Raw genomic sequence first — 25,286 nt, 5'->3', positions numbered from 1 at the left:
TTGACCGCGGGGTCAACATTTTCACAAAAAATTCAATATTCCCCACTTTGCCCCAAAATAACACAAATTGAAGCCATTGCAGCCTGGATGCTGCGTCTGAAATTTAAGCTCTCTCACTCCTTCCTTGCCCAAGATACGGGCGTTTCAAGTTATCTCCTCAGCTGAAAAATACATTGACCGCGGGGTCAACATTTTCACCAAAAATTCAATATTCCCCACTTTGCCCCAAAATAACACAAATTGAAGCCATTGCAGCCTGGATGCTGTGTCTGAAATGTGAGCTCTCTCACTCCTTCCTTGCCCAAGACACGGGCGTTTCAAGTTATCTCCTCAGCTGAAAAAAACATTGACCGCGAGGTCAACTTTTTCACCAAAAATTCAATATTCCCCAATTTGCCCCAAAATAACACAAATTGATGCCATTCCTGCCTGGATGCTGCGTCTGAAATTTAAGCTCTCTCACTCCTTCCTTGCCCAAGATATGGGCGTTTCAAGTTCTCCTCAGCTGAAAAAAACATTGACCGCGGGGTCAACATTTTCACCAAAAATTCAATATTCCCCAATTTGCCCCAAAATAACACAAATTGAAGCCATTGCAGCCTGGATGCTGTGTCTGAAATGTGAGCTCTCTCACTCCTTCCTTGTCCAAGATATGGGCGTTTCAAGTTTTCTCCAGTTGAAAAAACACGTTGACCGCGGGGTCAACATTTTCACCAAAAATTCAATATTCCCCAATTTGCCCCAAAATAACACAAATTGAAACCATTGCAGCCTGGATGCTGTGTCTGAAATGTGAGCTCTCTCACTCCTTCCTTATCCAAGATATGGGCGTTTCAAGTTCTCCTCAGCTGAAAAAAACATTGACCGCGGGGTCAACATTTTCACCAAAAATTCAATATTCCCCAATTTGCCCCAAAATAACACAAATTCATCCCATTGCAGCCTGGATGCTGTGTCTGAAATGTGAGCTCTCTCACTCCTTCCTTATCAAAGATATGGGCGTTTCAAGTTCTCCTCAGCTGAAAAAAACATTGACCGCGGGGTCAACTTTTTCACCAAAAAAACAATATTCCCCAATTTGCCCCAAAATAACACAAATTGAAGCCATTGCAGCCTGGATGCTGCATCTAAACATTTGAACACTCTAACTCCTTCCTTGCCCAAGATACGGGCGTTTCAAGTTATCTCCTCAGCTGAAAAATATATTGACCGCGAGGTCAACTTTTTCACCAAAAATTCAATATTCCCCAATTTGCCCCAAAATAACACAAATTCATCCCATTGCAGCCTGGATGCTGTGTCTGAAATGTGAGCTCTCTCACTCCTTCCTTATTCAAGATATGGGCGTTTCAAGTTCTCCTCTGCTGAAAAAAACATTGACCGCGGGGTCAACATTTTCACCAAAAATTCAATATTCCCCACTTTGCCCCAAAATAACACAAATTGAAGCCATTGCAGCCTGGATGCTGTGTCTGAAATGTGAGCTCTCTCACTCCTTCCTTGCCCAAGACACGGGCGTTTCAAGTTATCTCCTCAGCTGAAAAAAACATTGACCGCGAGGTCAACTTTTTCACCAAAAATTCAATATTCCCCAATTTGCCCCAAAATAACACAAATTCATCCCATTGCAGCCTGGATGCTGTGTCTGAAATGTGAGCTCTCTCACTCCTTCCTTATCCAAGATATGGGCGTTTCAAGTTCTCCTCTGCTGAAAAAAACATTGACCGCGGGGTCAACATTTTCACCAAAAATTCAATATTCCCCACTTTGCCCCAAAATAACACAAATTGAAGCCATTGCAGCCTGGATGCTGTGTCTGAAATGTGAGCTCTCTCACTCCTTCCTTGCCCAAGACACGGGCGTTTCAAGTTATCTCCTCAGCTGAAAAAAACATTGACCGCGAGGTCAACATTTTCACCAAAAATTCAATATTCCCCACTTTGCCCCAAAATAACACAAATTGAAGCCATTGCAGCCTGGATGCTGTGTCTGAAATGTGAGCTCTCTCACTCCTTCCTTGCCCAAGACACGGGCGTTTCAAGTTATCTCCTCAGCTGAAAAAAACATTGACCGCGAGGTCAACTTTTTCACCAAAAATTCAATATTCCCCAATTTGCCCCAAAATAACACAAATTGATGCCATTCCTGCCTGGATGCTGCGTCTGAAATTTAAGCTCTCTCACTCCTTCCTTGCCCAATATATGGGCGTTTCAAGTTCTCCTCAGCTGAAAAAAACATTGACCGCGGGGTCAACATTTTCACCAAAAATTCAATATTCCCCAATTTGCCCCAAAATAACAAAAATTGAAGCCATTGCAGCCTGGATGCTGTGTCTGAAATGTGAGCTCTCTCACCTTCCTTATCCAAGATATGGGCATTTCAAGTTCTCCTCAGCTGAAAAAAACATTGACCGCGGGGTCAACTTTTTCACCAAAAAATCAATATTCCCCAATTTGCCCCGAAATAACACAAATTGAAGCCAATGCAGCCTGGATGCTGTGTCTGAAATGTGAGCTCTCTCACTCCTTCCTTATCCAAGATATGGGCGTTTCAAGTTCTCCTCAGCTGAAAAAAACATTGACCGCGGGGTCAACATTTTCACCAAAAATTCAATATTCCCCAATTTGCCCCGAAATAACACAAATTGGAGCCAATGCAGCCTGGATGCTGTGTCTGAAATGTGAGCTCTCTCACTCCTTCCTTATCCAAGATATGGGCGTTTCAAGTTCTCCTCAGCTGAAAAAAACATTGACCGCGGGGTCAACATTTTCACCAAAAATTCAATATTCCCCAATTTGCCCCAAAATAACACAAATTGAAGCCATTGCAGCCTGGATGCTGTGTCTGAAATTTAAGCTCTCTTACTCCTTCCTTGCCCAAGATATGGGCGTTTAAAGTTCTCCTCAGCTGAAAAAAACATTGACCGCGGGGTCAACATTTTCACAAAAAATTCAATATTCCCCAATTTACCCCGAAATAACACAAATTGAAGCCATTGCTGCCTGGATGCTGCGTCTAAAAATTTTAACACTCTAACTCCTTCCTTGCCCAAGATATGGGCGTTTCAAGTTCTCCTCAGCTGAAAAAAACATTGACCGCGGGGTCAACATTTTCACCAAAAATTCAATATTCCCCAATTTGCCCCAAAATAACAAAAATTGAAGCCATTGCAGCCTGGATGCTGTGTCTGAAATGTGAGCTCTCTCACCTTCCTTATCCAAGATATGGGCATTTCAAGTTCTCCTCAGCTGAAAAAAACATTGACCGCGGGGTCAACTTTTTCACCAAAAAATCAATATTCCCCAATTTGCCCCGAAATAACACAAATTGAAGCCAATGCAGCCTGGATGCTGTGTCTGAAATGTGAGCTCTCTCACTCCTTCCTTATCCAAGATATGGGCGTTTCAAGTTCTCCTCAGCTGAAAAAAACATTTACCGCGGGGTCAACTTTTTCACCAAAAAATCAATATTCCCCAATTTGCCCCGAAATAACACAAATTTAAGCCATTGCAGCCTGGATGCTGCGTCTAAAAATTTTAACACTCTAACTCCTTCCTTGCCCAAGATATGGGCGTTTCAAGTTATCTCCTCAGCTGAAAAAAACATTGACCACGGGGTCAACATTTTCACCAAAAATTCAATATTCCCCAATTTATCCCAAAATAACACAAATTGATGCCATTCCTGCCTGGATGCTGCGTCTGAAATTTAAGCTCTCTCACTCCTTCCTTGCCCAAGATATGGGCGTTTCAAGTTCTCCTCAGCTGAAAAAAACATTGACCGCGGGGTCAACATTTTCACCAAAAATTCAATATTCCCCAATTTGCCCCAAAATAACACAAATTGAAGCCATTGCAGCCTGGATGCTGTGTCTGAAATGTGAGCTCTCTCACTCCTTCCTTGTCCAAGATATGGGCGTTTCAAGTTTTCTCCAGTTGAAAAAACACGTTGACCGCGGGGTCAACATTTTCACCAAAAATTCAATATTCCCCAATTTGCCCCAAAATAACACAAATTGAAGCCATTGCAGCCTGGATGCTGTGTCTGAAATGTGAGCTCTCTCACTCCTTCCTTGTCCAAGATATGGGCGTTTCAAGTTTTCTCCAGTTGAAAAAACACGTTGACCGCGGGGTCAACATTTTCACCAAAAATTCAATATTCCCCAATTTGCCCCAAAATAACACAAATTGAAGCCATTGCAGCCTGGATGCTGTGTCTGAAATGTGAGCTCTCTCACTCCTTCCTTGTCCAAGATATGGGCGTTTCAAGTTTTCTCCAGTTGAAAAAACACGTTGACCGCGGGGTCAACATTTTCACCAAAAATTCAATATTCCCCACTTTGCCCCAAAATAACACAAATTGAAGCCATTGCAGCCTGGATGCTGTGTCTGAAATGTGAGCTCTCTCACTCCTTCCTTGTCCAAGATATGGGCGTTTCAAGTTTTCTCCAGTTGAAAAAACACGTTGACCGCGGGGTCAACATTTTCACCAAAAATTCAATATTCCCCAATTTGCCCCAAAATAACACAAATTGAAGCCATTGCAGCCTGGATGCTGCGTCTAAAAATTTGAACACTCTAACTCCTTCCTTGCCCAAGATACGGGCGTTTCAAGTTATCTCCTCAGCTGAAAAAAACATTGACCGCGAGGTCAACTTTTTCACCAAAAATTCAATATTCCCCAATTTGCCCCAAAATAACACAAATTGATGCCATTCCTGCCTGGATGCTGCGTCTGAAATTTAAGCTCTCTCACTCCTTCCTTGCCCAAGATATGGGCGTTTCAAGTTCTCCTCAGCTGAAAAAAACATTGACCGCGGGGTCAACATTTTCACCAAAAATTCAATATTCCCCAATTTGCCCCAAAATATCACAAATTCATCCCATTGCAGCCTGGATGCTGTGTCTGAAATGTGAGCTCTCTCACTCCTTCCTTATCCAAGATATGGGCGTTTCAAGTTTTCCTCAGCTGAAAAAAACATTGACCGCGGGGTCAACTTTTTCACAAAAAATTCAATATTCCCCAATTTGCCCCAAAATAACACAAATTGAAGCCATTGCAGCCTGGATGCTGTGTCTGAAATGTGAGCTCTCTCACTCCTTCCTTATCAAAGATATGGGCGTTTCAAGTTCTCCTCAGCTGAAAAAAACATTGACCGCGGGGTCAACATTTTCACCAAACATTCAATATTCCCCAATTTGCCCCAAAATAACACAAATTCATCCCATTGCAGCCTGGATGCTGTGTCTGAAATGTGAGCTCTCTCACTCCTTCCTTATCAAAGATATGGGCGTTTCAAGTTCTCCTCAGCTGAAAAAAACATTGACCGCGGGGTCAACATTTTCACCAAAAATTCAATATTCCCCAATTTGCCCCAAAATAACACAAATTGAAGCCATTGCAGCCTGGATGCTGTGTCTGAAACGTGAGCTCTCTCACTCCTTCCTTATCCAAGATATGGGCGTTTCAAGTTTTCTCCAGTTGAAAAAACACGTTGACCGCGGGGTCAACATTTTCACCAAAAATTCAATATTCCCCAATTTGCCCCAAAATAACACAAATTCATCCCATTGCAGCCTGGATGTTGTGTCTGAAATGTGAGCTCTCTAACTCCTTCCTTGCCCAAGATATGGGCGTTTCAAGTTATCTCCTCAGCTGAAAAAAACATTGACCGCGAGGTCAACTTTTTCACCAAAAATTCAATATTCCCCAATTTGCCCCAAAATAACACAAATTGAAGCCATTGCAGCCTGGATGCTGCGTCTCAAAATTTTAGCACTCTAACTCCTTCCTTGCCCAAGATATGGGCGTTTCAAGTTCTCCTCAGCTGAAAAAAGCAATGACCGCGGGGTCAACATCTTCACAAAAAATTCAATATTCCCCAATTTGCCCCGAAATAACACAAATTGAAGCCATTGCAGCCTGGATGCTGTGTCTGAAATGTGAGCTCTCTCACTCCTTCCTTATCCAAGATATGGGCGTTTCAAGTTCTCCTCAGCTGAAAAAAACATTGACCAACAACATTGACCAACAACTTTTTCACCAAAAATTCAATATTCCCCAATTTGCCCAAAAATAACACAAATTGAAGCCATTGCAGCCTGGATGCTGTGTCTGAAATGTGAGCTCTCTCACTCCTTCCTTATTCAAGATATGGGCGTTTCAAGTTCTCCTCAGCTGAAAAAAACATTGACCGCGGGGTCAACATTTTCACCAAAAATTCAATATTCCCCTATTTGCCCCAAAATAACACAAATTGAAGCCATTGCAGCCTGGATGCGAAATGTGAGCTCTCTCACTCCTTCCTTATCCAAGATATGGGCGTTTCAAGTTCTCCTCAGCTAAAAAAAACATTGACCGCGGGTCAACTTTTTCACCAAAAAATCAATATTCCCCAATTTGCCCCGAAATAACACAAATTCATCCCATTGCAGCCTGGATGCTGTGTCTGAAATGTGAGCTCTCTCACTCCTTCCTTGCCCAAGATATGGGCGTTTCAAGTTCTCCTCAGCTGAAAAAAACATTGACCGCGGGCTCAACATTTTCACCAAAAATTCAATATTCCCCAATTTGCCCCAAAATGACACAAATTGAAGCCATTGCAGCCTGGATGCTGCGTCTAAAAATTTTAACACTCTAACTCCTTCCTTGCCCAAGATATGGGCGTTTCAAGTTCTCCTCAGCTGAAAAAAACATTGACCGCGGGGTCAACATTTTCACAAAAAATTCAATATTCCCCAATTTGCCCCAAAATGACACAAATTGAAGCCATTGCAGCCTGGATGCTGCGTCTAAAAATTTTAACACTCTAACTCCTTCCTTGCCCAAGATATGGGCGTTTCAAGTTCTCCTCAGCTGAAAAAAACATTGACCGCGGGGTCAACATTTTCACAAAAAATTCAATATTCCCCAATTTGCCCCAAAATAACACAAATTGAAGCCATTGCAGCCTGGATGCTGTGTCTGAAATGTGAGCTCTCTCACTCCTTCCTTGCCCAAGATACGGGCGTTTCAAGTTATCTCCTCAGCTGAAAAAAACATTGACTGCGGGGTCAACATTTTCACCAAAAATTCAATATTCCCCAATTTGCCCCAAAATAACACAAATTGAAGCCAATGCAGCCTGGATGCTGTGTCTGAAATGTGAGCTCTCTCACTCCATCCTTATCCAAGATATGGGCGTTCCAAGTTCTCCTCAGCTGAAAAAAACATTGACTGCGGGGTCAACATTTTCACCAAAAATTCAATATTCCCCAATTTGCCCCAAAATAACACAAATTGAAGCCATTGCAGCCTGGATGCTGTGTCTGAAATGTGAGCTCTCTCACTCCTTCCTTGCCCAAGATATGGGCGTTTCAAGTTCTCCTCAGCTGAAAAAAACATTGACCGCGGGGTCAACATTTTCACAAAAAATTCAATATTCCCCAATTTGCCACTAAATAACACAAATTGAAGCCATTGCAGCCTGGATGCAGCGTCTAAAAATTTTAACACTCTAACTCCTTCCTTGCCCAAGATATGGGCGTTTCAAGTTCTCCTCAGCTGAAAAAAACATTGACCGCGGGGTCAACATTTTCACAAAAAATTCAATATTCCCCAATTTGCCCCAAAATAACACAAATTGAAGCCATTGCAGCCTGGATGCTGTGTCTGAAATGTGAGCTCTCTCACTCCTTCCTTATCCAAGATATGGGCATTTCAAGTTCTCCTCAGCTGAAAAAAACATTGACCGCGGGGTCAACATTTTCACCAAAAATTCAATATTCCCCAATTTGCCCCAAAATAACACAAATTGAAGCCAATGCAGCCTGGATGCTGTGTCTGAAATGTGAGCTCTCTCACTCCTTCCTTGCCCAAGATACGGGCGTTTCAAGTTATCTCCTCAGCTGAAAAAAACATTGACTGCGGGGTCAACATTTTCACCAAAAATTCAATATTCCCCAATTTGCCCCAAAATAACACAAATTGAAGCCAATGCAGCCTGGATGCTGTGTCTGAAATGTGAGCTCTCTCACCCCATCCTTATCTAAGATATGGGCGTTTCAAGTTCTCCTCAGCTGAAAAAAACATTGACCGCGGGGTCAACTTTTTCACCAAAAATTCAATATTCCCCAATTTGCCCCGAAATAACACAAATTGAAGCCATTGCAGCCTGGATGCTGCGTCTAAAAATTTGAACACTCTAACTCCTTCCTTGCCCAAGATATGGGCGTTTCAAGTTCTCCTCAGCTGAAAAAAACATTGACCGCGGGGTCAACTTTTTCACCAAAAATTCAATATTCCCCAATTTGCCCCAAAATAACACAAATTGAAGCCAATGCGGCCTGGATGCTGTGTCTGAAATGTGAGCTCTCTCACTCCTTCCTTATCCAAGATATGGGCATTTCAAGTTCTCCTCAGCTGAAAAAAACATTGACCGCGGGGTCAACTTTTTCACCAAAAATTCAATATTCCCCAATTTGCCCCGAAATACCACAAATTCATCCCATTGCAGCCTGGATGCTGTGTCTGATATGTGAGCTCTCTCACTCCTTCCTTATCCAAGATATGGGCGTTTCAAGTTCTCCTCAGCTGAAAAAAACATTGACCGCGGGGTCAACTTTTTCACCAAAAATTCAATATTCCCCAATTTGCCCCAAAATGACACAAATTGAAGCCATTGCAGCCTGGATGCTGTGTCTGAAATGTGAGCTCTCTCACTCCTTCCTTGCCCAAGATACGGGCGTTTCAAGTTATCTCCTCAGTTGAAAAAAACATTGACCGCGAGGTCAACTTTTTCACCAAAAATTCAATATTCCCCAATTTGCCCCGAAATAACACAAATTGAAGCCATTGCAGCCTGGATGCTGTGTCTGAAATGTGAGCTCTCTCACTCCTTCCTTGCCCAAGATACGGGCGTTTCAAGTTATCTCCTCAGTTGAAAAAAACATTGACCGCGGGGTCAACATTTTCACAAAAAATTCAATATTTCCCAATTTGCCCCGAAATAACACAAATTGAAGCCATTGCAGCTTGGATGCTGCGTCTAAAAATTTTAACACTCTAACTCCTTCCTTGCCCAAGATATGGGCGTTTCAAGTTCTCCTCAGCTGAAAAAAACATTGACCGCGGGGTCAACATTTTCACCAAAAATTCAATATTCCCCAATTTGCCCCAAAATAACACAAATTGAAGCCAATGCAGCCTGAATGCTGTGTCTGAAATGTGAGCTCTCTCACTCCTTCCTTATCCAAGATATGGGCGTTTCAAGTTCTCCTCAGCTGAAAAAAACATTGACCGCGGGGTCAACTTTTTCACCAAAAATTCAATATTCCCCAATTTGCCCCGAAATAACACAAATTCATCCCATTGCAGCCTGGATGCTGTGTCTGAAATGTGAGCTCTCTCACTCCTTCCTTATCCAAGATATGGGCGTTTCAAGTTCTCCTCAGCTGAAAAAAACATTGACCGCGGGGTCAACATTTTCACAAAAAATTCAATATTCCCCAATTTGCCCAAAAATGACACAAATTGAAGCCATTGCAGCCCGGATGCTGCGTCTAAAAATTTTAACACTCTAACTCCTTCCTTGCCCAAGATATGGGCGTTTCAAGTTCTCCTCAGCTGAAAAAAACATTGACCGCGGGGTCAACATTTTCACCAAAAATTCAATATTCCCCAATTTGCCCCAAAATAACACAAATTGAAGCCATTGCAGCCTGGATGCTGTGTCTGAAATGTGAGCTCTCTCACTCCTTCCTTATCCAAGATATGGGCGTTTCAAGTTCTCCTCAGCTGAAAAAAACATTGACCGCGGGGTCAACATTTTCACCAAAAATTCAATATTCCCCAATTTGCCCCGAAATAACACAAATTGAAGCCATTGCAGCCTGGATGCTGTGTCTGAAATGTGAGCTCTCTAACTCCTTCCTTGCCCAAGATATGGGCGTTTCAAGTTCTCCTCAGCTGAAAAAAACATTGACCGCGGGGTCAACTTTTTCACCAAAAATTCAATATTCCCCAATTTGCCCCAAAATAACACAAATTGAAGCCATTGCAGCCTGGATGCTGCGTCTAAACATTTTAACACTCTAACTCCTTCCTTGCCCAAGATATGGGCGTTTCAAGTTCTCCTCAGCTGAAAAAAACATTGACCGCGGGGTCAACTTTTTCACCAAAAATTCAATATTCCCCAATTTGCCCCAAAATAACACAAATTGAAGCCATTGCAGCCTGGATGCTGTGTCTGAAATGTGAGCTCTCTCACTCCTTCCTTATCCAAGATATGGGCGTTTCAAGTTCTCCTCAGCTGAAAAAAACATTGACCGCGGGGTCAACTTTTTCACCAAAAAATCAATATTCCCCAATTTGCCCCAAAATAACACAAATTGAAGCCATTGCAGCCTGGATGCTGCGTCTAAAAATTTGAACACTCTAACTCCTTCCTTGCCCAAGATATGGGCGTTTCAAGTTCTCCTCAGCTGAAACAAACATTGACTGCGGGGTCAACATTTTCACCAAAAATTCAATATTCCCCAATTTGCCCCAAAATAACACAAATTGAAGCCAATGCAGCCTGGATGCTGTGTCTGAAATGTGAGCTCTCTCACTCCTTCCTTAATCAAGATATGGGCATTTCAAGTTCTCCTCAGCTGAAAAAAACATTGACCGCGGGGTGAACTTTTTCACCAAAAATTCAATATTCCCCAATTTGCCCCGAAATACCACAAATTCATCCCATTGCAGCCTGGATGCTGTGTCTAAAAATTTGAACACTCTAACTCCTTCCTTGCCCAAGATATGGGCGTTTCAAGTTCTCCTCAGCTGAAAAAAACATTGACCGCGGGGTCAACTTTTTCACCAAAAATTCAATATTCCCCAATTTGCCCCAAAATAACACAAATTGAAGCCATTGCAGCCTGGATGCTGTGTCTGAAATGTGAGCTCTCTCACTCCTTCCTTATCCAAGATATGGGCGTTTCAAGTTCTCCTCAGCTGAAAAAAACATTGACCGCGGGGTCAACTTTTTCACCAAAAAATCAATATTCCCCAATTTGCCCCAAAATAACACAAATTGAAGCCATTGCAGCCTGGATGCTGCGTCTAAAAATTTGAACACTCTAACTCCTTCCTTGCCCAAGATATGGGCGTTTCAAGTTCTCCTCAGCTGAAACAAACATTGACTGCGGGGTCAACATTTTCACCAAAAATTCAATATTCCCCAATTTGCCCCAAAATAACACAAATTGAAGCCAATGCAGCCTGGATGCTGTGTCTGAAATGTGAGCTCTCTCACTCCTTCCTTAATCAAGATATGGGCATTTCAAGTTCTCCTCAGCTGAAAAAAACATTGACCGCGGGGTGAACTTTTTCACCAAAAATTCAATATTCCCCAATTTGCCCCGAAATACCACAAATTCATCCCATTGCAGCCTGGATGCTGTGTCTAAAAATTTGAACACTCTAACTCCTTCCTTGCCCAAGATATGGGCGTTTCAAGTTCTCCTCAGCTGAAAAAAACATTGACCGCGGGGTCAACATTTTCACAAAAAATTCAATATTCCCCAATTTGCCCCAAAATGACACAAATTGAAGCCATTGCAGCCTGGATGCTGCGTCTAAAAATTTGAACACTCTAACTCCTTCCTTGCCCAAGATATGGGCGTTTCAAGTTCTCCTCAGCTGAAAAAAACATTGACCGCGGGGTCAACATTTTCACAAAAAATTCAATATTCCCCAATTTGCCCCAAAATGACACAAATTGAAGCCATTGCAGCCTGGATGCTGCGTCTAAAAATGTGAGCTCTCTCACTCCTTCCTTGCCCAAGATACGGGCGTTTCAAGTTATCTCCTCAGCTGAAAAAAACATTGACCGCGGGGTCAACTTTTTCACCAAAAATTCAATATTCCCCAATTTGCCCCGAAATACCACAAATTCATCCCATTGCAGCCTGGATGCTGTGTCTGATATGTGAGCTCTCTCACTCCTTCCTTATCCAAGATATGGGCGTTTCAAGTTCTCCTCAGCTGAAAAAAACATTGACCGCGGGGTCAACTTTTTCAACAAAAATTCAATATTCCCCAATTTGCCCCGAAATACCACAAATTCATCCCATTGCAGCCTGGATGCTGTGTCTGAAATGTGAGCTCTCTCACTCCTTCCTTGCCCAAGATATGGGCGTTTCAAGTTCTCCTCAGCTGAAAAAAACATTGACCGTGGGGTCAACTTTTTCACCAAAAAATTCAATATTCCCCCAATTTGCCCCAAAATAACACAAATTGAAGCCATTGCAGCCTGGATGCTGTGTCTGAAATGTGAGCTCTCTCACTCCTTCCTTGCCCAAGATACGGGCGTTTCAAGTTATCTCCTCAGCTGAAAAAAACATTGACTGCGGGGTCAACATTTTCACCAAAAATTCAATATTCCCCAATTTGCCCCAAAATAACACAAATTGAAGCCATTGCAGCCTGGATGCTGTGTCTGAAATGTGAGCTCTCTCACTCCTTCCTTATCCAAGATATGGGCGTTTCAAGTTCTCCTCAGCTGAAAAAAACATTGACCGCGGGGTCAACTTTTTCAACAAAAATTCAATATTCCCCAATTTGCCCCGAAATAACACAAATTCATCCCATTGCAGCCTGGATGCTGTGTCTGAAATGTGAGCTCTCTCACTCCTTCCTTGCCCAAGATATGGGCGTTTCAAGTTCTCCTCAGCTGAAAAAAACATTGACCGTGGGGTCAACTTTTTCACCAAAAAATTCAATATTCCCCCAATTTGCCCCAAAATAACACAAATTGAAGCCATTGCAGCCTGGATGCTGTGTCTGAAATGTGAGCTCTCTCACTCCTTCCTTATCTAAGATATGGGCGTTTCAAGTTCTCCTCAGCTGAAAAAAACATTGACCGCGGGGTCAACTTTTTCACCAAAAATTCAATATTCCCCAATTTGCCCCGAAATAACACAAATTGAAGCCATTGCAGCCTGGATGCTGCGTCTAAAAATTTGAACACTCTAACTCCTTCCTTGCCCAAGATATGGGCGTTTCAAGTTCTCCTCAGCTGAAAAAAACATTGACCGCGGGGTCAACTTTTTCACCAAAAATTCAATATTCCCCAATTTGCCCCAAAATAACACAAATTGAAGCCAATGCGGCCTGGATGCTGTGTCTGAAATGTGAGCTCTCTCACTCCTTCCTTATCCAAGATATGGGCATTTCAAGTTCTCCTCAGCTGAAAAAAACATTGACCGCGGGGTCAACTTTTTCACCAAAAATTCAATATTCCCCAATTTGCCCCGAAATACCACAAATTCATCCCATTGCAGCCTGGATGCTGTGTCTGATATGTGAGCTCTCTCACTCCTTCCTTATCCAAGATATGGGCGTTTCAAGTTCTCCTCAGCTGAAAAAAACATTGACCGCGGGGTCAACTTTTTCACCAAAAATTCAATATTCCCCAATTTGCCCCAAAATGACACAAATTGAAGCCATTGCAGCCTGGATGCTGCGTCTAAAAATTTTAACACTCTAACTCCTTCCTTGCCCAAGATATGGGCGTTTCAAGTTCTCCTCAGCTGAAAAAAACATTGACCGCGGGGTCAACATTTTCACCAAAAATTCAATATTCCCCAATTTGCCCCAAAATAACACAAATTGAAGCCAATGCAGCCTGGATGCTGTGTCTGAAATGTGAGCTCTCTCACTCCTTCCTTGCCCAAGATACGGGCGTTTCAAATTATCTCCTCAGTTGAAAAAAACATTGACCGCGAGGTCAACTTTTTCACCAAAAATTCAATATTCCCCAATTTGCCCCGAAATAACACAAATTGAAGCCATTGCAGCCTGGATGCTGTGTCTGAAATGTGAGCTCTCTCACTCCTTCCTTGCCCAAGATACGGGCGTTTCAAGTTATCTCCTCAGTTGAAAAAAACATTGACCGCGGGGTCAACATTTTCACAAAAAATTCAATATTTCCCAATTTGCCCCGAAATAACACAAATTGAAGCCATTGCAGCTTGGATGCTGCGTCTAAAAATTTTAACACTCTAACTCCTTCCTTGCCCAAGATATGGGCGTTTCAAGTTCTCCTCAGCTGAAAAAAACATTGACCGCGGGGTCAACATTTTCACCAAAAATTCAATATTCCCCAATTTGCCCCAAAATAACACAAATTGAAGCCAATGCAGCCTGGATGCTGTGTCTGAAATGTGAGCTCTCTCACTCCTTCCTTATCCAAGATATGGGCGTTTCAAGTTCTCCTCAGCTGAAAAAAACATTGACCGCGGGGTCAACTTTTTCACCAAAAATTCAATATTCCCCAATTTGCCCCAAAATAACACAAATTGAAGCCATTGCAGCCTGGATGCTGCGTCTAAACATTTTAACACTCTAACTCCTTCCTTGCCCAAGATATGGGCGTTTCAAGTTCTCCTCAGCTGAAAAAAACATTGACCGCGGGGTCAACTTTTTCACCAAAAATTCAATATTCCCCAATTTGCCCCGAAATAACACAAATTCATCCCATTGCAGCCTGGATGCTGTGTCTGAAATGTGAGCTCTCTCACTCCTTCCTTATCCAAGATATGGGCGTTTCAAGTTCTCCTCAGCTGAAAAAAACATTGACCGCGGGGTCAACATTTTCACAAAAAATTCAATATTCCCCAATTTGCCCAAAAATGACACAAATTGAAGCCATTGCAGCCCGGATGCTGCGTCTAAAAATTTTAACACTCTAACTCCTTCCTTGCCCAAGATATGGGCGTTTCAAGTTCTCCTCAGCTGAAAAAAACATTGACCGCGGGGTCAACATTTTCACCAAAAATTCAATATTCCCCAATTTGCCCCGAAATAACACAAATTGAAGCCATTGCAGCCTGGATGCTGTGTCTGAAATGTGAGCTCTCTAACTCCTTCCTTATCCAAGATATGGGCGTTTCAAGTTCTCCTCAGCTGAAAAAAACAGTGACCGCGAGGTCAACTTTTTCACCAAAAATTCAATATTCCCCAATTTGCCCCGAAATAACACAAATTCATCCCATTGCAGCCTGGATGCTGTGTCTGAAATGTGAGCTCTCTCACTCCTTCCTTATCCAAGATATGGGCGTTTCAAGTTCTCCTCAGCTGAAAAAAACATTGACCGCGGGGTCAACATTTTCACAAAAAATTCAATATTCCCCAATTTGCCCAAAAATGACACAAATTGAAGCCATTGCAGCCCGGATGCTGCGTCTAAAAATTTTAACACTCTAACTCCTTCCTTGCCCAAGATATGGGCGTTTCAAGTTCTCCTCAGCTGAAAAAAACATTGACCGTGGGGTCAACTTTTTCACCAAAAAATTCAATATTCCCCCAATTTGCCCCAAAATAACACAAATTGAAGCCATTGCAGCCTGGATGCTGTGTCTGAAATGTGAGCTCTCTCACTCCTTCCTTATCTAAGATATGGGCGTTTCAAGTTCTCCTCAGCTGAAAAAAACATTGACCGCGGGGTCAACTTTTTCACCAAAAATTCAATATTCCCCAATTTGCCCCAAAATGACACAAATTGAAGCCATTGCAGCCTGGATGCTGCGTCTAAAAATTTTAACACTCTAACTCCTTCCTTGCCCAAGATATGGGCGTTTCAAGTTCTCCTCAGCTGAAAAAAACATTGACCGCGGGGTCAACATTTTCACCAAAAATTCAATATTCCCCAATTTGCCCCAAAATAACACAAATTGAAGCCAATGCAGCCTGGATGCTGTGTCTGAAATGTGAGCTCTCTCACTCCTTCCTTGCCCAAGATACGGGCGTTTCAAATTATCTCCTCAGTTGAAAAAAACATTGACCGCGAGGTCAACTTTTTCACCAAAAATTCAATATTCCCCAATTTGCCCCGAAATAACACAAATTGAAGCCATTGCAGCCTGGATGCTGTGTCTGAAATGTGAGCTCTCTCACTCCTTCCTTGCCCAAGATACGGGCGTTTCAAGTTATCTCCTCAGTTGAAAAAAACATTGACCGCGGGGTCAACATTTTCACAAAAAATTCAATATTTCCCAATTTGCCCCGAAATAACACAAATTGAAGCCATTGCAGCTTGGATGCTGCGTCTAAAAATTTTAACACTCTAACTCCTTCCTTGCCCAAGATATGGGCGTTTCAAGTTCTCCTCAGCTGAAAAAAACATTGACCGCGGGGTCAACATTTTCACCAAAAATTCAATATTCCCCAATTTGCCCCAAAATAACACAAATTGAAGCCAATGCAGCCTGGATGCTGTGTCTGAAATGTGAGCTCTCTCACTCCTTCCTTATCCAAGATATGGGCGTTTCAAGTTCTCCTCAGCTGAAAAAAACATTGACCGCGGGGTCAACTTTTTCACCAAAAATTCAATATTCCCCAATTTGCCCCAAAATAACACAAATTGAAGCCATTGCAGCCTGGATGCTGCGTCTAAACATTTTAACACTCTAACTCCTTCCTTGCCCAAGATATGGGCGTTTCAAGTTCTCCTCAGCTGAAAAAAACATTGACCGCGGGGTCAACTTTTTCACCAAAAATTCAATATTCCCCAATTTGCCCCGAAATAACACAAATTCATCCCATTGCAGCCTGGATGCTGTGTCTGAAATGTGAGCTCTCTCACTCCTTCCTTATCCAAGATATGGGCGTTTCAAGTTCTCCTCAGCTGAAAAAAACATTGACCGCGGGGTCAACATTTTCACAAAAAATTCAATATTCCCCAATTTGCCCAAAAATGACACAAATTGAGGCCATTGCAGCCCGGATGCTGCGTCTAAAAATTTTAACACTCTAACTCCTTCCTTGCCCAAGATATGGGCGTTTCAAGTTCTCCTCAGCTGAAAAAAACATTGACCGCGGGGTCAACATTTTCACCAAAAATTCAATATTCCCCAATTTGCCCCGAAATAACACAAATTGAAGCCATTGCAGCCTGGATGCTGTGTCTGAAATGTGAGCTCTCTAACTCCTTCCTTATCCAAGATATGGGCGTTTCAAGTTCTCCTCAGCTGAAAAAAACAGTGACCGCGAGGTCAACTTTTTCACCAAAAATTCAATATTCCCCAATTTGCCCCGAAATAACACAAATTCATCCCATTGCAGCCTGGATGCTGTGTCTGAAATGTGAGCTCTCTCACTCCTTCCTTATCCAAGATATGGGCGTTTCAAGTTCTCCTCAGCTGAAAAAAACATTGACCGCGGGGTCAACATTTTCACAAAAAATTCAATATTCCCCAATTTGCCCAAAAATGACACAAATTGAAGCCATTGCAGCCCGGATGCTGCGTCTAAAAATTTTAACACTCTAACTCCTTCCTTGCCCAAGATATGGGCGTTTCAAGTTCTCCTCAGCTGAAAAAAACATTGACCGCGGGGTCAACATTTTCACCAAAAATTCAATATTCCCCAATTTGCCCCGAAATAACACAAATTGAAGCCATTGCAGCCTGGATGCTGTGTCTGAAATGTGAGCTCTCTAACTCCTTCCTTATCCAAGATATGGGCGTTTCAAGTTCTCCTCAGCTGAAAAAAACATTGACCGCGGGGTCAACATTTTCACCAAAAATTCAATATTCCCCAATTTGCCCCGAAATAACACAAATTGAAGCCATTGCAGCCTGGATGCTGTGTCTGAAATGTGAGCTCTCTAACTCCTTCCTTGCCCAAGATATGGGCGTTTCAAGTTTTCTCCAGTTGAAAAAACACGTTGACCGCGTGGTCAACATTTTCACCAAAAATTCTATATTCCCCAATTTGCCCCGAAATAACACAAATTGAAGCCATTGCAGCCTGGATGCTGTGTCTGAAATGTGAGCTCTCTCACTCCTTCCTTGCCCAAGATATGGGCGTTTCAAGTTCTCCTCAGCTGAAAAAAACATTGACCGCGGAGTCAACTTTTTCACCAAAAATTCAATATTCCCCAATTTGCCCCAAAATAACACAAATTGAAGCCATTGCAGCCTGGATGCTGCGTCTAAACATTTTAACACTCTAACTCCTTCCTTGCCCAAGATATGGGCGTTTCAAGTTCTCCTCAGCTGAAAAAAACATTGACCGCGGGGTCAACTTTTTCACCAAAAATTCAATATTCCCCAATTTGCCCCAAAATAACACAAATTGAAGCCATTGCAGCCTGGATGCTGCGTCTAAAAATTTGAACACTCTAACTCCTTCCTTGCCCAAGATATGGGCGTTTCAAGTTCTCCTCAGCTGAAAAAAACATTGACCGCGGGGTCAACATTTTCACAAAAAATTCAATATTCCCCAATTTGCCCCGAAATAACACAAATTGAAGCCATTGCAGCCTGGATGCTGTGTCTGAAATGTGAGCTCTCTCACTCCTTCCTTATCCAAGATATGGGCGTTTCAAGTTCTCCTCAGCTGAAAAAAACATTGACCGCGGGGTCAACTTTTTCACCAAAAATTCAATATTCCCCAATTTGCCCCAAAATAACACAAATTGAAGCCATTGCAGCCTGGATGCTGCGTCTAAACATTTTAACACTCTAACTCCTTCCTTGCCCAAGATATGGGCGTTTCAAGTTCTCCTCAGCTGAAAAAAACATTGACCGCGGGGTCAACATTTTCACAAAAAATTCAATATTCCCCAATTTGCCCCGAAATAACACAAATTGAAGCCAATGCAGCCTGGATGCTGTGTCTGAAATGTGAGCTCTCTCACTCCTTCCTTAATCAAGATATGGGCATTTCAAGTTCTCCTCAGCTGAAAAAAAAATTGACCGCGGGGTGAACTTTTTCACCAAAAATTCAATATTCCCCAATTTGCCCCGAAATACCACAAATTCATCCCATTGCAGCCTGGATGCTGTGTCTAAAAATTTGAACACTCTAACTCCTTCCTTGCCCAAGATATGGGCGTTTCAAGTTCTCCTCAGCTGAAAAAAACATTGACCGCGGGGTCAACATTTTCACAAAAAATTCAATATTCCCCAATTTGCCCCAAAATGACACAAATTGAAGCCATTGCAGCCTGGATGCTGCGTCTAAAAATTTGAACACTCTAACTCCTTCCTTGCCCAAGATATGGGCGTTTCAAGTTCTCCTCAGCTGAAAAAAACATTGACCGCGGGGTCAACATTTTCACAAAAAATTCAATATTCCCCAATTTGCCCCAAAATGACACAAATTGAAGCCATTGCAGCCTGGATGCTGCGTCTAAAAATTTGAACACTCTAACTCCTTCCTTGCCCAAGATATGGGCGTTTCAAGTTCTCCTCAGCTGAAAAAAACATTGACCGCGGGGTCAACATTTTCACCAAAAATTCAATATTCCCCAATTTGCCCCAAAATAACACAAATTGAAGCCAATGCAGCCTGGATGCTGTGTCTGAAATGTGAGCTCTCTCACTCCTTCCTTGCCCAAGATATGGGCGTTTCAAGTTCTCCTCAGCTGAAAAAAACATTGACCGCGGGGTCAACTTTTTCACCAAAAATTCAATATTCCCCAATTTGCCCCGAAATAACACAAATTCATCCCATTGCAGCCTGGATGCTGTGTCTGAAATGTGAGCTCTCTCACTCCTTCCTTATCCAAGATATGGGCGTTTCAAGTTCTCCTCAGCTGAAAAAAACATTGACCGCGGGGTCAACATTTTCACAAAAAATTCAATATTCCCCAATTTGCCCAAAAATGACACAAATTGAAGCCATTGCAGCCCGGATGCTGCGTCTAAAAATTTTAACACTCTAACTCCTTCCTTGCCCAAGATATGGGCGTTTCAAGTTCTCCTCAGCTGAAAAAAACATTGACCGCGGGGTCAACATTTTCACCAAAAATTCAATATTCCCCAATTTGCCCCAAAATAACACAAATTGAAGCCATTGCAGCCTGGATGCTGTGTCTGAAATGTGAGCTCTCTCACTCCTTCCTTATCCAAGATATGGGCGTTTCAAGTTCTCCTCAGCTGAAAAAAACATTGACCGCGGGGTCAACATTTTCACCAAAAATTCAATATTCCCCAATTTGCCCCGAAATAACACAAATTGAAGCCATTGCAGCCTGGATGCTGTGTCTGAAATGTGAGCTCTCTAACTCCTTCCTTGCCCAAGATATGGGCGTTTCAAGTTCTCCTCAGCTGAAAAAAACATTGACCGCGGGGTCAACTTTTTCACCAAAAATTCAATATTCCCCAATTTGCCCCAAAATAACACAAATTGAAGCCATTGCAGCCTGGATGCTGCGTCTAAACATTTTAACACTCTAACTCCTTCCTTGCCCAAGATATGGGCGTTTCAAGTTCTCCTCAGCTGAAAAAAACATTGACCGCGGGGTCAACTTTTTCACCAAAAATTCAATATTCCCCAATTTGCCCCAAAATAACACAAATTGAAGCCATTGCAGCCTGGATGCTGTGTCTGAAATGTGAGCTCTCTCACTCCTTCCTTATCCAAGATATGGGCGTTTCAAGTTCTCCTCAGCTGAAAAAAACATTGACCGCGGGGTCAACTTTTTCACCAAAAAATCAATATTCCCCAATTTGCCCCAAAATAACACAAATTGAAGCCATTGCAGCCTGGATGCTGCGTCTAAAAATTTGAACACTCTAACTCCTTCCTTGCCCAAGATATGGGCGTTTCAAGTTCTCCTCAGCTGAAACAAACATTGACTGCGGGGTCAACATTTTCACCAAAAATTCAATATTCCCCAATTTGCCCCAAAATAACACAAATTGAAGCCAATGCAGCCTGGATGCTGTGTCTGAAATGTGAGCTCTCTCACTCCTTCCTTAATCAAGATATGGGCATTTCAAGTTCTCCTCAGCTGAAAAAAACATTGACCGCGGGGTGAACTTTTTCACCAAAAATTCAATATTCCCCAATTTGCCCCGAAATACCACAAATTCATCCCATTGCAGCCTGGATGCTGTGTCTAAAAATTTGAACACTCTAACTCCTTCCTTGCCCAAGATATGGGCGTTTCAAGTTCTCCTCAGCTGAAAAAAACATTGACCGCGGGGTCAACATTTTCACAAAAAATTCAATATTCCCCAATTTGCCCCAAAATGACACAAATTGAAGCCATTGCAGCCTGGATGCTGCGTCTAAAAATTTGAACACTCTAACTCCTTCCTTGCCCAAGATATGGGCGTTTCAAGTTCTCCTCAGCTGAAAAAAACATTGACCGCGGGGTCAACATTTTCACAAAAAATTCAATATTCCCCAATTTGCCCCAAAATGACACAAATTGAAGCCATTGCAGCCTGGATGCTGCGTCTAAAAATGTGAGCTCTCTCACTCCTTCCTTGCCCAAGATACGGGCGTTTCAAGTTATCTCCTCAGCTGAAAAAAACATTGACCGTGGGGTCAACTTTTTCACCAAAAATTCAATATTCCCCAATTTGCCCCAAAATAACACAAATTGAAGCCAATGCGGCCTGGATGCTGTGTCTGAAATGTGAGCTCTCTCACTCCTTCCTTATCCAAGATATGGGCATTTCAAGTTCTCCTCAGCTGAAAAAAACATTGACCGCGGGGTCAACTTTTTCACCAAAAATTCAATATTCCCCAATTTGCCCCGAAATACCACAAATTCATCCCATTGCAGCCTGGATGCTGTGTCTGATATGTGAGCTCTCTCACTCCTTCCTTATCCAAGATATGGGCGTTTCAAGTTCTCCTCAGCTGAAAAAAACATTGACCGCGGGGTCAACTTTTTCAACAAAAATTCAATATTCCCCAATTTGCCCCGAAATACCACAAATTCATCCCATTGCAGCCTGGATGCTGTGTCTGAAATGTGAGCTCTCTCACTCCTTCCTTGCCCAAGATATGGGCGTTTCAAGTTCTCCTCAGCTGAAAAAAACATTGACCGTGGGGTCAACTTTTTCACCAAAAAATTCAATATTCCCCCAATTTGCCCCAAAATAACACAAATTGAAGCCATTGCAGCCTGGATGCTGTGTCTGAAATGTGAGCTCTCTCACTCCTTCCTTGCCCAAGATACGGGCGTTTCAAGTTATCTCCTCAGCTGAAAAAAACATTGACTGCGGGGTCAACATTTTCACCAAAAATTCAATATTCCCCAATTTGCCCCAAAATAACACAAATTGAAGCCATTGCAGCCTGGATGCTGTGTCTGAAATGTGAGCTCTCTCACTCCTTCCTTATCCAAGATATGGGCGTTTCAAGTTCTCCTCAGCTGAAAAAAACATTGACCGCGGGGTCAACTTTTTCAACAAAAATTCAATATTCCCCAATTTGCCCCGAAATAACACAAATTCATCCCATTGCAGCCTGGATGCTGTGTCTGAAATGTGAGCTCTCTCACTCCTTCCTTGCCCAAGATATGGGCGTTTCAAGTTCTCCTCAGCTGAAAAAAACATTGACCGTGGGGTCAACTTTTTCACCAAAAAATTCAATATTCCCCCAATTTGCCCCAAAATAACACAAATTGAAGCCATTGCAGCCTGGATGCTGTGTCTGAAATGTGAGCTCTCTCACTCCTTCCTTATCTAAGATATGGGCGTTTCAAGTTCTCCTCAGCTGAAAAAAACATTGACCGCGGGGTCAACTTTTTCACCAAAAATTCAATATTCCCCAATTTGCCCCGAAATAACACAAATTGAAGCCATTGCAGCCTGGATGCTGCGTCTAAAAATTTGAACACTCTAACTCCTTCCTTGCCCAAGATATGGGCGTTTCAAGTTCTCCTCAGCTGAAAAAAACATTGACCGCGGGGTCAACTTTTTCACCAAAAATTCAATATTCCCCAATTTGCCCCAAAATGACACAAATTGAAGCCATTGCAGCCTGGATGCTGCGTCTAAAAATTTTAACACTCTAACTCCTTCCTTGCCCAAGATATGGGCGTTTCAAGTTCTCCTCAGCTGACCGCGGGGTCAACTTTTTCACCAAAAATTCAATATTCCCCAATTTGCCCCAAAATAACACAAATTGAAGCCATTGCAGCCTGGATGCTGTGTCTGAAATGTGAGCTCTCTCACTCCTTCCTTATCTAAGATATGGGCGTTTCAAGTTCTCCTCAGCTGAAAAAAACATTGACCGCGGGGTCAACTTTTTCACCAAAAATTCAATATTCCCCAATTTGCCCCGAAATAACACAAATTGAAGCCATTGCAGCCTGGATGCTGCGTCTAAAAATTTGAACACTCTAACTCCTTCCTTGCCCAAGATATGGGCGTTTCAAGTTCTCCTCAGCTGAAAAAAACATTGACCGCGGGGTCAACTTTTTCACCAAAAATTCAATATTCCCCAATTTGCCCCAAAATAACACAAATTGAAGCCAATGCGGCCTGGATGCTGTGTCTGAAATGTGAGCTCTCTCACTCCTTCCTTATCCAAGATATGGGCATTTCAAGTTCTCCTCAGCTGAAAAAAACATTGACCGCGGGGTCAACTTTTTCACCAAAAATTCAATATTCCCCAATTTGCCCCGAAATACCACAAATTCATCCCATTGCAGCCTGGATGCTGTGTCTGATATGTGAGCTCTCTCACTCCTTCCTTATCCAAGATATGGGCGTTTCAAGTTCTCCTCAGCTGAAAAAAACATTGACCGCGGGGTCAACTTTTTCACCAAAAATTCAATATTCCCCAATTTGCCCCAAAATGACACAAATTGAAGCCATTGCAGCCTGGATGCTGCGTCTAAAAATTTTAACACTCTAACTCCTTCCTTGCCCAAGATATGGGCGTTTCAAGTTCTCCTCAGCTGAAAAAAACATTGACCGCGGGGTCAACATTTTCACCAAAAATTCAATATTCCCCAATTTGCCCCAAAATAACACAAATTGAAGCCAATGCAGCCTGGATGCTGTGTCTGAAATGTGAGCTCTCTCACTCCTTCCTTGCCCAAGATACGGGCGTTTCAAATTATCTCCTCAGTTGAAAAAAACATTGACCGCGAGGTCAACTTTTTCACCAAAAATTCAATATTCCCCAATTTGCCCCGAAATAACACAAATTGAAGCCATTGCAGCCTGGATGCTGTGTCTGAAATGTGAGCTCTCTCACTCCTTCCTTGCCCAAGATACGGGCGTTTCAAGTTATCTCCTCAGTTGAAAAAAACATTGACCGCGGGGTCAACATTTTCACAAAAAATTCAATATTTCCCAATTTGCCCCGAAATAACACAAATTGAAGCCATTGCAGCTTGGATGCTGCGTCTAAAAATTTTAACACTCTAACTCCTTCCTTGCCCAAGATATGGGCGTTTCAAGTTCTCCTCAGCTGAAAAAAACATTGACCGCGGGGTCAACATTTTCACCAAAAATTCAATATTCCCCAATTTGCCCCAAAATAACACAAATTGAAGCCAATGCAGCCTGGATGCTGTGTCTGAAATGTGAGCTCTCTCACTCCTTCCTTATCCAAGATATGGGCGTTTCAAGTTCTCCTCAGCTGAAAAAAACATTGACCGCGGGGTCAACTTTTTCACCAAAAATTCAATATTCCCCAATTTGCCCCAAAATAACACAAATTGAAGCCATTGCAGCCTGGATGCTGCGTCTAAACATTTTAACACTCTAACTCCTTCCTTGCCCAAGATATGGGCGTTTCAAGTTCTCCTCAGCTGAAAAAAACATTGACCGCGGGGTCAACTTTTTCACCAAAAATTCAATATTCCCCAATTTGCCCCGAAATAACACAAATTCATCCCATTGCAGCCTGGATGCTGTGTCTGAAATGTGAGCTCTCTCACTCCTTCCTTATCCAAGATATGGGCGTTTCAAGTTCTCCTCAGCTGAAAAAAACATTGACCGCGGGGTCAACATTTTCACAAAAAATTCAATATTCCCCAATTTGCCCAAAAATGACACAAATTGAAGCCATTGCAGCCCGGATGCTGCGTCTAAAAATTTTAACACTCTAACTCCTTCCTTGCCCAAGATATGGGCGTTTCAAGTTCTCCTCAGCTGAAAAAAACATTGACCGCGGGGTCAACATTTTCACCAAAAATTCAATATTCCCCAATTTGCCCCGAAATAACACAAATTGAAGCCATTGCAGCCTGGATGCTGTGTCTGAAATGTGAGCTCTCTAACTCCTTCCTTATCCAAGATATGGGCGTTTCAAGTTCTCCTCAGCTGAAAAAAACAGTGACCGCGAGGTCAACTTTTTCACCAAAAATTCAATATTCCCCAATTTGCCCCGAAATAACACAAATTCATCCCATTGCAGCCTGGATGCTGTGTCTGAAATGTGAGCTCTCTCACTCCTTCCTTATCCAAGATATGGGCGTTTCAAGTTCTCCTCAGCTGAAAAAAACATTGACCGCGGGGTCAACATTTTCACAAAAAATTCAATATTCCCCAATTTGCCCA

Source organism: Genypterus blacodes, unplaced genomic scaffold (assembly GCF_046128005.1).
Source record: "Genypterus blacodes isolate CSIRO-AG114 ecotype Tasmania unplaced genomic scaffold, CSIRO-AGI_Gbla_v1 ptg000044l_1, whole genome shotgun sequence".
Taxonomy (NCBI): Eukaryota; Metazoa; Chordata; class Actinopteri; order Ophidiiformes; family Ophidiidae; genus Genypterus; species Genypterus blacodes.
Note: the sequence above shows the minus strand (reverse complement) of the source record.